General features: G+C 46.4%; 1 long non-coding RNA gene across 1 annotated transcript in view; it reads left to right on the top strand.

The window, feature by feature from the left end:
- The first annotated feature begins 8155 nt into the window (after positions 1 to 8155).
- LOC138572522 (uncharacterized) overlaps positions 8156 to 18601 on the top strand; it is a 59509-nt gene continuing 49063 nt past the window's right edge. Inside the window, exon 1 of the long non-coding RNA XR_011303909.1 lies at positions 8156 to 10481. This is a non-coding gene — a long non-coding RNA (uncharacterized lncRNA). The remainder of the gene's footprint in view (positions 10482 to 18601) is intronic.

Here is an 18601-nt window from a genome sequence, read left to right on the forward strand (position 1 = left end):
GTAAGGCACCAGTAATGTATCCAGGAAGGAAAAGAAACATACGTCTGTTTTTCTTGACGGCGTATCTGTGCAGTCTGTACGATTATTATTTGCCGTATAAGTGTCATCTCAACCATGTCATTTTTCTTATGCAGTGGCTGGTCAAGGTTTGCATTTAGTGAATTTTGTGAAGTTCTTTCCAATGTGTGCATTGGTGGGTTGAGTACTGCCTGATGGGGATGTAGGTTTGTATGAGGGTGAGTGAGGAGGTTTGAAAATGTAACTGGTTGGTATGGGGTAGTGCATTTAGAGTTAACTTAAAGGTGGTATGGAAATGGGATATTAGCACTAATGTTTTGAGGATGTGCAGGTGCTATTTGGATTTCACTTTAAACATGTGGACTTTTCACCATACCAAAGTTTGTCAAGGCACTGTTTAGGATGTTGCGAACTGTCAGCATGAATGGTTAGCCTTTATGTTACATGGTAGAATGATATTTTGAGGAATTTCAGGTTGATTAGGTTGCAGACATATAGCAACATGGACTTGTAGAGTTAAAAAGCTGACGTGAGCCAGAGTAACTTTAATGGAGATGTGTTCAATATGTATATGCTGCAAAACATCTGCAAGAAGTTCATGTCATGCTAATAAGTGTGGGTATGGTAACTCATTCATGTGCAGTGTGTGGTGAGTGAGTATGCAGTGGCCTGCATGAGATGCATGTTTAGATAGTGTTTTAGCATGGGGTAGTGGTAACCCAGTGATGGTGTAGAGGCATGAGTATGCAGTGAGATGAATATTTAGTTAGTGTCTTAGCATGGGTTAGAGGTAACCCATTGATGGTGTAAAGGGATGTGGGTTCATGCCTAGAGTTTTAGCATGGGTTAGAGGTAACTCATTGATGGTGTAGAGGCATGTGAATTCATGCTTAGGAGATTTAGCATGGGATGGTGGTAACCCATTTACTTTGTAGGGGTAGGAGCTTTAGCATCGGTTGGTGGTAACCCATTTAAGTTGTAAGTGTGTGATGTGTTCATACATAAGTATTGTAGCATGGTTTAGAGGTAGTCGATTTTAGGAATGGGGGTGGGGCAGGACGCTGCCTGCATGCTGTTCGTGGCACGAGGGTGGTGGGAGGCCTCCACTTTTTGTTGTCTGATGGGGTGACTTGGTGATTTGGGGTGGAGTGGTGTGACCCCAAGAGGAGTAAGAGGTTACCAGTGGGGTATGAGGTATCCCATGTGTTCTTGTGTATGGTTCAATTGGGATCACAGTGAGTGCCACATTATCCGTGGTATTTATCTGTGACTCAAGGGCAAGTGTAACTATTTTACATCTAGTTGCCGGAGGTCTTTGCTGTAGTAGTTGTTGTGTTGGGTTGATACCCAGTTTGGTGGTTGGCCCAGTTTGGAACAGCCGCCAAACTGAGATTAGGGTCTAGGGTTTTGTCATGTTTGGAACTCCTCCGTGGGTAGTTGTCTGTTGGTGTGAGTGGGAGTCCCGGGAGGATAGCTCAGTGGCAACGTGCTCGCCTTGGAAGCAAGACGACACGAAGCACACAGGTTAGACCCCCTGGTCCGCGCTTAGAAACCTCTGTGTATTTAAGCGCGTTATAAGTATGCAACTAAGACAACAACAACAAAAAAATTCTGCAACAGCGCCTCGATGCCCCCAGGCTGTGTGAGCGCTTTAAAAAGGCTAAATAAATAAATAAAAGTGGTGTGGATGTGCTTGGTGGTGATTGTAGAGGGTGTGAGTTGTGTGGTTGCTGGGTCCTGATGTTTCCGGTTAGATCTTCCAGGGGTTATTGTTTAGGAAGTTAGTTAGTTTTCTCGGTTAGCTGCGGTAGGACTTTGTGTCAGTCCTGATGTGGGGAATTTGTGCTTGGGGGTGGCAGCCCCATGATTCACCTGATTCACCTGTGGCAGGGTATGTGAGGGTTTGTGTTTGTTTGGTTGCCCAAGGAGGGGCTGGATGTGCTCGAAGGGGGCAGTTTCCAGGTTCCCTGGTGGCGGTGGGGAGCGGAGGGAGGTCTGCGTTGTACGTTGGTTTAGGAGTGTAATTGTGGTGGCCGGGTTCCTCTGCTTGTATGGTAGTTGATGATAGGTTATTTATAACATGCTTAATACCCATAGGTTTCTAAGCACGGACACGGGGATCGAACCTGTGTTGCTTCGTGCCGTCTTGCTTCTAAGGCGAGCACATTGCCGCTGAGTTATCCTCCCGAGTTACGCTTGGTTGTTCAATTTATCTGTATGTTTGGAACTGGGAAGTGTGTGTGTGTGTGTGATTTGGTGAGTGGTTGTTGTATTGTAGGAAGAGAGGTGTTAGGGGTTGTTGTCTGAAGGAAGAGAGGTGTTAGGGTTGTTGTCTGAAGGAATGGAGGTGTTGAGTTTGATATCCTATCTCCTGTATGGATTTTAGTCAATTGTCTCTATGTATGCTGAGTGCTTGATGTATGAGGTCATGAATGGATTGTTTGGGTATAACTCAGTGGAATGCTGTATGTTGAGATTCCACCCAGGACAGTTGACAATGATGTAGCCTGGGTAGTGGGAGCCAGTGGGCGTCCCTTGATCCAGTAAATGAATCTCCTGATATAACCTGATTAAAGTGACCTATTCAAGATCTCCTGGCATGCAGTGTATCCTTTAACCTGATGACCCTATTTAAGGTCATAACAGGTGCATTGACAGCGAATGTGCAAACTGCGGTCCAGCCATCTCACTATACATCCGTGCTAAGGTACCAAACATGGCAGAGTTGGTGCCCATGACCTGGGGTACTTCAGGATATGGGTTTCTTGTGGTGCACACTAATGCCAGTGTGGTCAACGTGGTGCTTACTCCAGCCATTTCTTGGTCTAGGCGTTTCTTTACGCACACAAATCTCAGAGAGCAGCAAGTGGCGTCGCCAACTCCCATCAGGTTTAACCCCTACAGCAGTTCCAAAGGCAGATGTGACATATGTTTCAGATAGTAAGGCTCATAGACAATAGTGACCTGGGAGCCACTGTCTAATAGTGCTGTAGTCCGCCGTCCTTCAAGCTCAACGGGGATGGTTAGTAGTGGTCCAATCAAGACCTCAGGGATGCCCCTGGGTGAACTGGTCTGAGTTTGTAGTCTGTTACATGATTCTGGAGCCATTTGTCGGCCGTTGCAAAGCTCATGCACTAACCTGAGGTGGTCAGCTGTGGGACTCCACTGAGCCTTAACTCAGTGTTTGGTAGTCGGCACGTTGGCGTCTTGGGTCCGACCATATATGCAGGGATTAGTGTCAGCGGAGCTTACTTCTGGTTCTAACTGTTCCGCCGCTACAACCTCCTGTGCGTTTCCTGACACTGTTCGGGCGGGGTTGGTTTAAGAGCAGTAAATCAAACAGCTTCACAAGCATAGACTTGTCCTTGGGCACACAGACGAATGGAGTGGCGATCATCCCCACATCGATGGCAAAATCACCAGGGTGGAAAAGGAGCAGACAAAGATGTAACATATTCTCGCGGCTCTTGAGCTCGTCTAAATACTTGATGTTCTCTGTCACGTGATGAGGGGAACAAGTCTCAGCCCCGTTGTGGGGTTACATTCAGATTCTCCCTGGGTAGTAACTGTGACTGTAATTTCTTCACTAACTGTTTCAGGTCCTCAATCTGTTTCTGTTGAGCAAGGGCATAGTCGTGAGTTGGGACCTTGTGTTGGACTGGATGACTCTGAGCCACGACATCGCCGGCTTCTTCCTCCAGAACTCTTATTGACCTCAGTAGCTCTTCATGTGATGGTGGGGAGTCCAGCTTTTCTCACAGCCTCGGTTGAAGGATGGGTATGGCAGCATCTTTGGCCCCTCTAAGGATCTGTTTTAAGCGCCACAGGTTCAGTTGGTACGTCGCTACCCCTCCACTTTGATGTGCCAAACGCAAAAGTTGCTCAATACTCATGAGGAATTCAGACAACTTCTCTCCTGATTTCAGTGAGGTGGAAAGGAACCTCATCATCAAATCTTCTCCGAGCTCAGTAGTGCCAAAAGCTCCTTCCACTGCAGCCATCACCTGCAGCGAAGTGGAATCTGGATTCAGTGTGCGCAGGGACTGTACCGTCTTCAGCGCCGGTCCTCGCAAGGCCTCTATCACATGCCTCCATTTCTCCTGTTCTGACACTTTCCAATCCTGAAGCATAAGCTGAGCTTGGTCGGCCCACACCTTGTACCCTTCTTCTCCTTTGGGCACGGGTTGGTCACCTGAAAAGGGGGCGCAACCAGGTGTAGGCTCCATGTTCGTTAATAGACGGCAAGGTGGATTGTCTGTCCATAGTCACCCGTTCTGCTTCAGCCACCGCAGCAGCGATGACAATGGCATCCTTAGTGGGGGTGGCAGCTCCAGGGCGAGTAGGTAGTCCAGGCCACATGTCCATCTTCCAGACCAGACAGGTAAACACAGGTTCTCTGCCTTGAATTTCGGTAGGCAGGACATTTCCTGTAAGAGAAACTCCACCATAACATATAACATTTGGTATCATGCCCTGTATGCATCCCACATTTTTCACTTTTCCAGTGACAGATTCTAAAGGACCAGTTATGGCAAAAATGTCATCTGTAGTTATGTGTAAGGGAACCTCCCGTATGATGAAACAGGCCTTGGGGCTATGTCCCTCAGCCCGAATCCACTATATCACATAATCTTGTGTTATTTTTGACTAATGGTGACAATAACTAGCAAGGGGGTGGGTTTTTTTTCTTCTTCTTTTTTCAATACCTGGATGGTCGATCCATACCCCCTGTGGGATCTGAGCAGTGTCTCCAAAAGTGTAAGATGTTCTCCCTGTAGTGTTACTTTTACCTATGTCTTCCTGTAAGAGTGAGTGAATAGCTAGCTACCTGTAGGAGACCTGAGTATGAGAGGTTAACACCTTACTGCACGCATGTGCCACAGTTCTGGATAGCCCAAGGGGTGAGATGACCACCAGGAGGGAGCTGCTCCAAGAGTACTCCTACAGCAGGGTGTGGGGGGGGGTGGTTTGCTCTGTTAACCAAAGCAGATATGGTATCAAAGACCAATAAACAACGTAGACATTCTTTGTTTTATTTGAGCTAGGGTCCTGCTTTTGTTTTATATAAAGACAGTGGATAAAATCAAACAATACATACACTGGGTCTCTAAAACACCATTTGCTGCCTGCAAGAGTTGCTCCCCTCACATAACCTTGTATGGACGTTTCTCATGTGCTAAATAGATAACTTTTTCTGTCACTAGTCTCTCTTGTGACAGAACACTTCCACCTTTGATAAATACATAACATTACTGGTCTCAGGTATCCCCTGGGAGCATGCGTAGTCTCATGTGCTGAATAAATAACTCTTCCTGTCACTAGTCTCTCTTGTGACAGAACACTTTTACCTTTAATAAATACATAACATTACTGATCACAGGTATTCCCCTGGTAATGACCGTTTTCTCATGTGCTAGATAAATAACTTTTCCTGTCACTGGTCTCTATTGTGACAGAACACCTTTACCTTTGATAAATACATAACATTACTGATCACAGGTATACCCTGGGAGCAAACGTTTTGTCATGTGCTAAATAGATAACTTTTCCTGTCACTTTTACCTTTGATAAATACACTTCTAGCCACGGGCATCCCCAGAGAGAGAATGTTTCTCCTTGTGCTAAATAATCAACTTAGTCCGTCACCAATCTCTCTTGTGACAGAACGCTTCCACCTTTGGTAAATATTCAACCTTCTAGCCATGGGGATCCCCTGAGAGAGAATGTTTCCCCTTGTGCTCATTAATCAACTTAGTCCGTCACTAATCTCTCTTGTGACACAGCGGTTCCATCTTTGGTAAATATTCAACCTTCTAGCCATGGGCATCTCCTGAGAAAGAATGTTTCCCCTTGTGCTAAATAATTAACTTAGTCCGTCACTAATCTCTCTTGTGACAGAACGCTTCCACCTTTGGTAAATATTCAACCTTCTAGACACAGGCATCCCCTGAGAGAGACTCTTTCCCCTCGTGCTAACTAATCAACTTAGTCTGTCACTAATCTCTCTTGTGACAGAATGCTTCCACCTTTGGTAAATATTCAACATTCTAGCCACGGGCATCCCCTGAGAGAGAATGGTGGCAGCTAAAACAAACAGAATACGCCGCCTGACCGAATGGGTCGAGGCGAGATTCTGGAAACACGAAATGAGGAGAAAAACAAAACTCTACCTCTGCGCCACCATGGGGGGACACCACTAAGAGCACCCAAGTACTTTCGAACCAACTAGCAAAACACCTGGCCCGCGGGTAAAACCACTCTGTCATATGCAGGGCCGGGTTTCCTTGCTGCACTTTGGTTCTCTCCTGCCTCAGTGGCCCCGGCTGCCATGTAAGCCAAATATTGCCTGTCCCTACTCTGTCTTGCTGTCTCAGCCCCGGATGGGGAAGAGGAAGAACGGGCAACACACCGATAGGCGGACAGCCTATGGTGATTGGGAAGGGAGTCCCCGACTCGACAGAGGGCCTCGGTGCCCTCTGGAGATGTCTGGGTTTCCACATGGTTTTCTCTCTCTCATGTCTCTCGCTGCAAGCCTCCTTCGGGTCGATATGTCCAAATGGCGCTACCATTTTCGCTCACCAGCAGGGGAGCTCCTTCAGCACCTGAGGTGCAATCACCTCACACGTGGCACCGCTCCCCCTGCTGGTGGAGCCTACCTTAACAGGGTCCTGTAATTTATGCACCCAAGACCACAACTGTGGAGAGGGCGGCAGATATAAAGAAAGGACTATGAAATCACACAGCCTGCCCCTGAATGTGGCATATATCACTTTTTATGCTGAAACCTCAAAGGAACTGGGGTTTACATGTCTTATAGCAAGGTACAATGTAGCCTTATCCTAGGCTGTGCCCATTCATGGGTGTGTTTGCCTGTGTGTGTGTATTTGTTTCGCTAGTGTTGGGCAGCAGATAAATACAATTTTATACATTTTCCTTAGCTTAACGTAGCACATCTAGATAGAGCGCAGGGCGAGTAACATTTGAGCTCAGTTTAAGTGTGGCACAGCACAATGTGACAGGAACTGTAGCAGGGCTCCTGGCATGCTTTTCACTGCATCTTCTGCATCCGTGTCCACTGTTTCACCTCCATTGCCTCTGCAGCACTTTGCAACATGCTTGTGACTCCACCATCTAGGCTTCTCTTGTTTGGTGCAGGAGAATGGGTCTTACTCTTCTGGTAAAATGGGTGTCTGATGCAAATGTCAGGGACCAGTATGTGTCTTAATGAGCGAATGGTGACTGATGTGGGTGCCATCACACAATAAAAGAAGGACCAATTAGTACATCAGTGATCGAAAGATCCTTACACTAAAAGTTACACGTGGTGACCTTTTTTGTATATGGCTATGCTAGATAAAATGTCACATCAGAAAGAGGGGGCATTAGGCACAAAACCTGGAAATATGTGCTCTCTTGACATCTGCTCTTCCTTCACAGGTGATGCCTGTTACTGCCTTTGTGTTCAACAAATCAGACACGCTGGAGAAACCTGTGATTCTGCTGCTGACATTTCCTGCATACAGTGCGAGGTTGGTGGTGTACTGGAGCCATGCTTCAGTTATTGACGGTTGCCTCGGATGGGACTGTGTGTGTGTGTGCATGGTTGTTTTAATCCATCTGTGTATCTGTGTGTGTTTGTCTATGGAAGTCCCATTGGGACCATTGAGAGGGAGTTGATTACTAACCGTGTTGAAGGTAATAGCTCTCATTAGGACTCCGGCGGAAAACCATGGTGCTACTAGCACCATGGTCGATGCCGGAGTCCGCCATGGCGGAATGGGGAATTACCACCCCATTCCAAGGTTGGCGGGGCGGTAATTCTCCATGCCACCATGGCCCTTCCCCATTCCCATTTTTGCCCCATAGGGCATAACGGGAATGGGGAAGGCGGTAAGTACGGTACCGCAAATTGCGGTACTGTAATTACCTCGAGAGTCCCTTTGCGGGCCCCTACTTTAACGGCTGGTCTAGACCAGCCGTTAAGGTTGGGTCCCGAAAAAGGGACCTCGTAGTAAGGCGTTAAGGGTTTAACGGCGCCGACACCTTTTACAGCGCCGTTAAACCCTTAACGCCAGGGTCCTAATGAGGGCCAATGTGTTTTTTGGATAGTGTGCACTTTGTGGGAGAATGACAAAACCTTTAACCACTAGCCAACAATACATCAAAAAATGGATACACAATGCCCATGGCAGGGTGTTCACATATCTGGTGTCTCTGTGGAAGGAAAATTGCAGGATATCACGCACCCCCTTTTTTTCCACAAAGAGCACAACATGAAGAAAATAGCTTCTTTCAGTGTCTGACTGTGACTAGGATTTTAAAGTTTGCCTTCTGGTCATCATCTCATGTTTTTTCTCTATCACATCATGGTGCCTAATGCGAGATAGAAAAACAGAATATTAAATTGGGTTCTCATGTCGTACTTCATGCTGTATTACAGCCTCTAAGCAAGATACCGGTTTCAAACCTGTGCTGATTTTCATTGCCCCTGAGCTACCTTCCCAGATCCAATGAAAGCAATGGAGTGCCTCCATGACTGCATTCAATATCTAGGGTGTTATAATACCTACATGCAACTAGGAATCACTTCAGAGCACCATGGAGTAAGGAGGGAATGGGTGGCCTCTTTTTTGGTGTAAGATGTGGATCAGTTGTGGGGGTTCAGCTTGGTATCAGGAGGGAGGGATAGGGTCAATAATCAAAACAGACCAATATTTGCAGTCCCCATCAATAACCGAGTGCCGTTCTGATTATTTGATTTCCTCTCTTGTCCCTCCTTCCTCCTTTTGCACTTCAGCCACCAACTACTCTGCTCTTGACCAACTGTTTCACCACCTCTTGACACCCACATGCTAGAATTCTTACAGGGAGAATACCCCTCCCACAGGCCATAATAATCTCACTCAGAAACATATATGTGCATTTACTACTTTCCCGTATGTAAAGTCGTCCACTGATGCACTCTCACACTTGGTGTCTGGCTCAGGAGAATGGTTCTAACCAGGGTCCAATCCTAAAAATTAAAGTGTGGGACTCATCAACAAACGCAGTGGGACGTAACGTCACAGTAATTAGCATATCAAGGTGAAATATGCAAATTTCATTAAATTGGCTTTGCATGACCACCCAAATTGCACCAGATGACTGGCATTTGCCTTTTCATAAAATCAACACACACACAAAACCAAGAGAGAATATTTTCTTCTAATAGTGTTTTTGAAAACGTTAAAAGGTGTGCATGCTTTAAACCCCAAGAACCAATACAAATGTTTTCCTTGGAACTGGGACATTTCACCTTTAGTTGTTTGTAATTTTTCATCAGATTTTATAGTGCAGCAGTGAAGTGTCTGGCCTGCAAACCTCAAGACTGCGATTCAATTCCCGAGGTCGGCTCTAGCTCATAAATTTGAAGAGGACATTCAATGTTTCTAATTTCAGCTGGTGGGAGGGGCCTGAGTCCACCCTCTGAAAAAAGTGGGTGGACACTGTATTCCTGCGTATACCCTCGTCTTGAGCCCTAGTTTTAACTAGTTGGGTAAAATGGGTGCTGATGCAAGTGTCTTGACCCAGTGTGTGTCCGAAGGAGTGAGTGTGACTGATGTGGCTAGTGATATTTGACTCTTGGTGAGTATGAAATGGTGTGCTGTGTGAATGTATACATTTGAGACGGCAATTGATTTTATGACTGGCTAGTAGCTTGCAACCTGCATTTTTTCAACCTGATAATACATTGATTGGGGGATAAGAGGACCTTCTTGGAATACCCATTCTTAATGTGATCACTACATGGCATGCTACGGGTTGTGGGATGCAGAGACGAGAGTTCTATTTTTGCTGCATTTCTAAGGAGGGGGATTGTGCCCAAGTCCTGAAATAATTTAAGAAGGTCCTGGCTGTCTAACATGTATCAAGGCTACTCTTCTCACTCACATCCACATTCATTCCTGCATTGGTCTTAAAGTGTCAGGTGGTAAGCATGTTAATATCTTATGTTATAGGGTAGAGTTGTTTTGAGTTCGGAAGTATGAGATTGACACTTTGCAACGTGCTTGTGCCTCCGCTATCTAGGCTTCTCCAAGTTAAATCTGCCAAGTTTAATCAGGTAATAGAAGGCATGCAATTACCAAGTGATTGGAGGCCTGTAGTTGCGTGTAGTGTAAGGTTATTGGAGATTTGGTGGTGGGTCAGTTGGTTGGAGAGAAGTGAGGGTTTGACAATTGTGAGGACTCCTGCTGGTGTGTCTTTGTAATAGGTTGAACTGTTAGCCCGCGGAAACATGGAAATCGAACAACTGAGATCAGCTGTGGTGGGTTGGGGCGGGTGATTTTGCCTCTTTTGTATGACTGACTTCTTTTCTCTCTATGATTTTGCAATTGTTTCACCGAGAACGGCAGTGGATGTCTACGTAAACTTCCAGACCAATGTGCAGGCACGTGTTGCAGATAATTGAAATCAACTTCCAGGTAAGTCAGTGGCTAGCTAGGTATACCTACGCTGTGGGCACCATGTGGTGACTTTTGAAGCAGCATGGTATACTTACTAGGAATCCAAGTTTATTACAAGCATTCTTCTTGATCTGTGAGTGAAAATACTGTTCTGAGGTTTGTCTTCGCCATGTAAAATAATGCTTTAGATGAGGGTTCACCAGTAGATAAGGCCTATGTAGTTTGCATCTATCCAACCCCACCCATTGGAGCGCCTGGCGGGGCAGAGAGTTCTCCTCCACCTTAGGCTCCCCTGGGTAGGTGGTTGATGGCAAATTCTCTGCAGCCGTCTTTCTTTTGGAAGTTGGAACCAGAGATTGTTTCCTCTACTCCCAACACCGTAGACCAGGGCCCACCACTAAATTAGGCCCATGCAGTTTGCGACCATCCAACCCGCCCATTGGAGTGCCTGATGGGGCAGTGAGTTCTCCCCCACCTCTGGCTGCCCTGGGCAGCTGGTTGAGGGCAAAGTCTCTGCAGCCAACTTTCTTTTGCAGGTGGACCGGCGCATCGTCTCCTCTCCGTCCAACACCGTATACTAGGGCTCACCACTAGATTATGCCCATGCAGTTTGCGTCTTTCCAACATGCCCATCGTAGCACCTGATGGGGCACTGAGTCCCCCCTCCCAACCCTCCTTGCGCTCCCCTGGGCAGCCGGTTGAAGGCGAAATCTATGCAGCTGTCTTTTTTTTGCAGGTGGAACCGGGCATCGTCTCCTCTACGTCCAACACTGTATACTAGGTCTTGCCACTAGATTAGGCCCATGCAGTTTGCGTTTATCCAAAATGCCCATCGGAGCACCTGATGGGGAACTGAGTCCATCCGCCCCCGCCCCCATCCTCCTTGTGCTCCCCTGGGCAGCTGGTTGATGGCAAAATCTCTGCAGCCGTCTTTCTTTTGCAGGTGGACCCGGGCATCATCTACTCTACATCCAACACTGTAGATCAGGGCTCACCACTAGATTAGGTCCATGCAGTTTGCGTCTATCCAACCCGCCCATCGGAGTGCCTGATGGGGCAGTGTTTTCCCCACCGCCCCTCCTTGAGCCCCCCTGAACAGTTGGTTGACGCTAAAATCTGTGCAGCCGACTTTCTTTTGGAGGTGGATCTGGGCAACGTCTCCTCTACATCCAACACTGTAGAACAGGGCTCACCACTAGATTACGCCCGTGCAGTTTGTGTCTATCCAACCCGCCCATTGGAGCGTCTGATGGGGCAGTGAGTTCCCCCCACCTTGGTCTCCCCTGGGCAGCTGGTTGATGGCAAAGTCTCTGCAGCCATTTTTTTTTTCAGGTGGACCCGGGCATCGTTTCCTCTATGTCCAACACCATATACTAGGGCTTGCCACTAGATTAGGCCCATGCAGTTTGCGTCTATCCAACCTGCCCATCAGAGCACCTGACATGGCACTGAGTTCCCCCCACCCCATCCTCCTTGCGCTCCCCTGGGCAGCTGGTTGAATGCAAAATCTCTACAGCCGTCTTTCTTTTGCAAGTGGAACCGGGCATCGTCTCCTCTACGTTCACCACTGTAGACCGGGGCTCACCACTAAATTAGGCCCATGCAGTTAGCATCTATCCACCCCCCCATTGGAGCGTCTGATGGGGCAGAGAGTTCTTCCCCACCTTGGGCTCCCCATGACAGCTAGTTGATAGCAAAGTCTCTGCAGCCGTCTTTCTTTTGCAGGTGGACCCGGACATTGTCTCCTCTACGTCCAACACCGTATCCTAGGGCTCACCACTAGATTAGGCCCATGCAGTTTGCGTCCGTCCAACCTGCCCATCAGAGCCCCTGACGGGGCACTGTGTTCCTACTTGCGCTCTCCTGGGCAACTGGTTGACGGCAAAATCTCTGCAGCTGTTTTTCTTTTGCAGGTTGATCCGGGCATCGTCTCCTCTACGTCCAACACTGTAGACCAGGGATCACCACTAAACTAGGCCACAGCTGTTTTTAAATTATGCATTTCTAAAAATGGAAGTTAACCACTGGTTGCCCCAGTTATCTTAGTTTTATTTTCAGCTTCTATGTTGATTTCTTTAAATAGTTTTCTGTTGGGGACTGAGGGAGGTGGGAGGGCGTGGGTGAGGGGGATTGAGGGAGGTGAGAGGGAATGGGTGTGGGGTATTGATGGATGTGTGAGGGCTAATTACTCTGTTTCTCACTTGTTTTACCATACATTGTTACTTAAACTGTGAATACTCCTCTAGAGGCTAGAACAGTATGCATATGCAGGCACCCACTAGTCTCCCAATGTGCGGTGGTTAAGGTTCACAAAAGGATTGTGCCCATTTTCACCCCCATTTGGAGACTGTGGTAAAGAGTGTGTGCTGTTATTTATATATGCTGGGGTTATTGGATATGGTGTGTACGACATGTCCGCTGTTACCAAGCACTGAACAGAACACTAGGAATTTTTGTGCAACGCTTTGTGCACTTAAGAAGGTTGTTTATATGTAGCATAAAAATAATGCCTCTTTTCAAGGTTGAATGTATTCCCTTGTCCAAGTGGACCCACCTTTCCATTGGTAATGTGGCGGGTCTGAAAAAGGACAGAGACTGATCACTTCCATTATGAAGTATTTTATCGATTAAATGAAAAGGTGTAAACTCTCCCAAAACTATGGGTTTTCTGTGTCTTAGACAAAACTAACTAGAGTGCTCGTCAGTCATCGGTCAGTTAAAAAGGAAGATCTGTTCTTGGTCCAAAATAAATCTATGCTGTTCCTACCACTATCATCGGGCCTGCATTCAGGACAAGGAACTTTTCTTGTGTTGTCAGGTTGGCTTCAGGCTTCTCTGCTTCTCTTTCTCTCGCTCGGTGTCCACTCTGTGATGTGAGCAGATTTTGGCGTCATTGCTGGGCTTAACAGTCCACTGACGCCCGGTCACACCGCCACCTAATGTTCGGAATATTCATTGCAGATCCCTTACTCCAGTTTCTCCTGCTTCCAGCTTCACTCGTGTCACATTCACACGGCAGCTTTCTTCCAGGTTTGAAAACTGCATGTCCCGGTCTCTCTCAGCTGTCACTTCCCCAGCGGAGCCTCATAGTCCTTTGTCTCTGTTTTCTGAGTGTTCTCAATTACTCAGGCACTCTTCTTCTTCTCAGTGTTACAATAATTCTTCTCCTTATGGTGCAAAAATGGAAATGGTTTTATACCACAGTAACAAGCAGTAGCTTGTTCGTCTTGTCTTCTTTGGATTGTAGCTGTGAATGGTTATGGTCCCAGTGACGTCCCGCTTGCCTCTTTCCCTGGAGAAAAGCTATTGTAAGGGAATTCAGGCAATGGCGTAAAAATGCATTCTACTTCCAACCTCCAGTTTTTTCTAAGAGACCAAATTTCTTGTTTTTTCCTATACGTCTTTATTAAGACACTAATGCAAGTCATGCCTTTTGCTGGCTCTCCCATTTTCATGAAATGGCCATTGGCAAATTGAAGCGGTTAAAGTTAATGTTCAAAGAGCAAATCATTCTCCAAGCCATCTTACTGCCACACTGCCCTGTCCTCCGGTCATCTTTTCCTCCCCTCCACACCCTCTTAACCCACTCAGCTTATTCTTTTAGCTGCAGCACAACTGCTGCCGCCACTCCAGCCTCCATCCTGGGCATCCGTGGAAATGGAAGAGGTTTCAGCATGGAGCCCCACCTTCCGTCTCCATGGCCGCCATCTTAAATTAATGTTTTGTTTGAATGGGAAACATCCCATTTATTCCAACAAAATAAATTGTCATTAGCACCCCGGGTTTCCGGATTGGAAACCTGAGACACTACTGGCAATAACACCAGATCCGGCAGGCCGGATCAGGTGGCAATGGCACCTGGGCCCATCGATGAGGCCCTTGCTGTGCTCAAGCCTATAACGTGGGCTCAGTGGCATTGCCACACCATCAGGAAGTGATGGGGTGTTATTGCCATATTACAGTGACATGTCTGTAATGTATGTCTGATCTGTGGTTTTTGAAGAAAACTAAAAAAGTACTTTCATTGAGTGATTTTGAGGTCAAATGGTAAAACATCTCAAAATAGCTCTACCCTTAATAGGAAAGTATGTACCATGGCTTTGAGATGACATCACACTTGTCTGTACCAGTTCCACGGTTTCAAAACAATTTCCAAAAACCCATTAAGAATTATTGTTCAAAGGTCAACAATAATTGCCACTTGACATGGTGTCCAACATTTATAAATATGCTCAAGAGTTGTGAAAATATAACCAAAAATCATATTTAGAATATTATAAGATCAAAGGTCAAATTAAAAGGCCACTCTGACTAGATACTACATTTATGACATAGCACATACCATAACCACATACCATAATAACCTTTACAGTGATACCCCATTCATTCTAATCAAATCAATGGTTGCTGAGAAATTACAAAAACAGTTTGCAAATGCAAATTTTAAGGTCAAAGGTCAAATTTCCTACCCCACTCCCCATGCCCTACCTGATGCATAGTAGACAAAAGTTCATGGCATGACCATTCGAACAACACTTCTCATGTGTACATGTTCCACATGGTAGCAGACCAAAAACAACTTTAGTTGAATGATTTAGAGGTCAAATCCCAAAACATCTCACACTATCTGTACCTTTTATACGAAAAAATGTTGAGAACACACCACATTTGTCTATATGGAACCCAGTTACAAAAGCAATTGCAAAACACACATTGAGAATGATTTTTATAAGGGCCAAAGGTCAACAATAATTTCCACTTGACTTATGTATCCAATACATGTGATAATACACACCAGTACATTAGTGTTGGCTTCACACTTTTCTAAAACTGTTCAAGAGTTGTCATAATATAACAAAAACACAATTTACGATCTGTTTTTTTGAGGTCAAACGTAAATCGTAAAGGCCACTTTAACTATCTGCCCCATTGATGAGTAGCACTGTCAGAACGCCAATTCCTACTACACGTTCCCGCTTACCCGACAGATTTACGGGAGTCAAAATAGCTAGGAACAGCAACAAGCGCTTCTATTCCTCTAAAGGCTTGTTTCGAAGGCATTGGGGGTTGCCATGGCGACGATGGCCACTACTACGTCTGCAGTCACGTGTTGCTCCGGTTTCCCGGTCACGTGACTCCCGCGTTGTGGTCACGCAATCTTAAGTCCGCCCAGTTTGCTGTTTCGGTGCTTCTGATTGTTTTCCTTGGATTACTACAGTGGCGCTTGCTATTTTGGATCTTGTCCCTTCTTGACCTCTGGCCTGTTTATTGGATTTTGCTCTTGTCTTGCCCTCGGTACTTCTGATTCGAACTTCAGCTACGAACTCCTGCTACGACCCGGACTTCCTTTTGACTTCGATTCTTGTCTCATGCTTTGTTTTGTCTATTTACCTGATTCTGACCCGGAACTCTTGGATCCTTCATCCTAGGCGTACGCGTGCCGGCGGGAATAGGATACGAGTGCTGGACTAGAGACTGCCTGTAGCACTTCTGGGATTCTTCACTCTAGGCGTACGCGTGCCGGCGGGAATAGGATACGAGTGCTGGACTAGAGACTGCCTGTAGCACTTCTGGGATTCTTCACTCTAGGCGTACGCGTGCCGGCGGGAATAGGATACGAGTGCTGGACTAGAGACTGCCTGTAGCACTTCTGGGATTCTTCACTCTAGGCGTACGCGTGCCGGCGGGAATAGGTCTTGCACCGGACTGAGGATTTCTTCAACTCCGTGAGTCTGGGCTCATTTCGGACTCTTCTTTGGATCCGGGGAGATCAGATTCATCCTACTTTCCTCGTTGCTTCCCGTCTCACGGATATACAAGTAAGAGTCCTTATTTCGTGCTCATTTTCCAGTTATTGGTTCTTTTGCCTTTCCTTGTCTTATATAGTTCTTGTATTTTTTCAGAGGCTGTCTACTTCCAATCTGTTGTCGTTTTCTTGTCGGGATGTACCGTACTTTACCCTACTGACAATCAGTGAGTTTTCAGTCTATCTTGTGAAATTACCAATCATCGGGAAGGAACCTGCAGTCATCAGGAGTTCCAGAGGGTCCTGTTCATTCTTCAAACATCTTTCAACCAATTGACCGCTCAGACTGTTTTTATACACAACTGAGTGTTACATTGGTGGGAAGAATATACCACTGCACTACGGGTTCAACAGCTTCTCTTCGGTCACCAGGCGCTTTACCCTGTTTAGGTTCAGTGCTCTGACAGAATCAGAAGCCATAAAATGGACACAGCCAATGATCCTTTGGCTACCTTGGTTCAATTAGTGGCTGATTTACGTGCTGACATGCAAACTGCCCATGATGCTACTCATCGCCGTATTGATGATATTCAAGCGGGATTAAGGGTTAGCGCCATTGAACCTCCATCAGTCGCAGTGGCTTCCGGGTCTGGTACGGCCGGTGCTCAGGCCAGGGCAGACCCGGTTCCGGTAGTTATGACACAATTCCCGTTGGCTCCTCCTGAACGTTTCTTGGGCGAACCAAAAACCTTCAGAACGTTCATCAATCAATGCAGACTGCATTTTCTTTGTAGACCAACATCATTTCCCGATTCAACCACTAAGGCCGCTTTTATATTATCTAACCTAGGGGGTACTGCTGCAGTCTGGGCGAATCCTCTCTTGGAGCAACGTAGTCATTTGTTATTTGACTGTGACGCTCTCATAGAGGCGCTTACCAGAGTTTTTGACACCCGATACAAATCTCAGGCAACTGATTTGGAGTTATTGAATTTACAGCAAGGCAACTCTACTCTATTGACGTATCTGGCTAAGTTTAACCAATTGGTTGCTGAAACCAACTGGCCAGACGAGAAGAAGGCAGCCTTATTTTATAAGGGTTTTTTTCGGATTCCCTCAAGGATGTCATTGCTACGGTACCTGTGGTCCCCGTCTCCTTTCCTGACTTTTTGGATCTAGTTCTTCAGATCGATGCCCGTAAAGCGGAAAGGAAGGGGGAATAGAGAATTTTGCCCCCGGTCCCTGTTAGTCTGACAAGTTCGGCTTCAGGCAATGGGGAACCCATGCAAATAGGGGCGATAAGAGGACCATTATCTAGCGAAGAAAGAGAGAAGCGTAAAAGGAACAAGTTATGCTTTTATTGTGGTTCTTCTGGTCATTTTTTGAGTCTATGTCCCAAGAAACCCGCGAAGTCGGGAAACTCCAAAGCCTGACAATAGAGGGAGCCCCTATCTCGAGCATTGATCTTCCGGGCTCCAAATTCTCAGTTCCTTTCACTATTAAGGTCGTTGTTGCTTCTCCGGACGGCGAAACCTGGTCCTCTGAAGCGGTTTTGGATTCTGGGGCTACTGGAAATTATGTTGATCTCCAGTATGTGAAAGACTGGAACATTCCCCTGGTACCAAAGGAACAACCCGAGGTGGTCAACGCAGTTGATGGTACCACACTACTCTCAGGGTTGGTAACGGAGTCGACAGTGCCCCTGAATTTACTCATAGACGGTTGTCATAGCGAAGTCATTTCATTCGATGTCATTACTGCACCTCAATTTCGACTAATTCTGGGTCTACCTTGGCTTCGGCTCCATAACCCCTTGGTAGATTGGGTTGCAGGATCTGTCTCGTTTACCTCAACCTATTGTTCAGGACATTGTGGCCTAACGACTCAAGAGAAAAACAACCCCTGTCAAGCCTTATTGGAATCTGTTTCAATGGTAGGTGGTATTGTCAATACTATTTTACCCCCAGAATACAAGTCTTTCGCAGATGTCTTTGACAAAGGTGAGGCAGAAAAGTTACCGCCTCATCGCATTTATGACTGTCCCATAGACCTTAAGGAGGGAGCTAGGATCCCCTCTGGGAGGATTTACTCTCTTACTTTAAAGGAAGATGCAGTTTTAAAGGAGTATTTGGACAAGGCTTTGGCTTCTGGTTTCATTCGCCCTCCCGTTCTCCTGCTGCATCTCCCCTGTTCTTTGTTCCGAAAAAAGAGGAGGACCTGAGACCATGTATAGATTATCGGGACCTGAATGCAGTTACAATACGGAATCAGTATCCCATACCACTGATTTCAGTACTTTTGGATCAGCTAGGCTCTTCAGTGATATACACCAAATTGGACCTCAGGGGTGCGTATAATCTAGTGAGGATAAGAGAGGGGGACGAATGGAAGA

This window comes from Ambystoma mexicanum, chromosome 1p (genome assembly GCF_040938575.1).
Source record: "Ambystoma mexicanum isolate Mex_15411 chromosome 1p, UKY_AmexF1_1, whole genome shotgun sequence".
NCBI lineage: Eukaryota > Metazoa > Chordata > Amphibia > Caudata > Ambystomatidae > Ambystoma > Ambystoma mexicanum.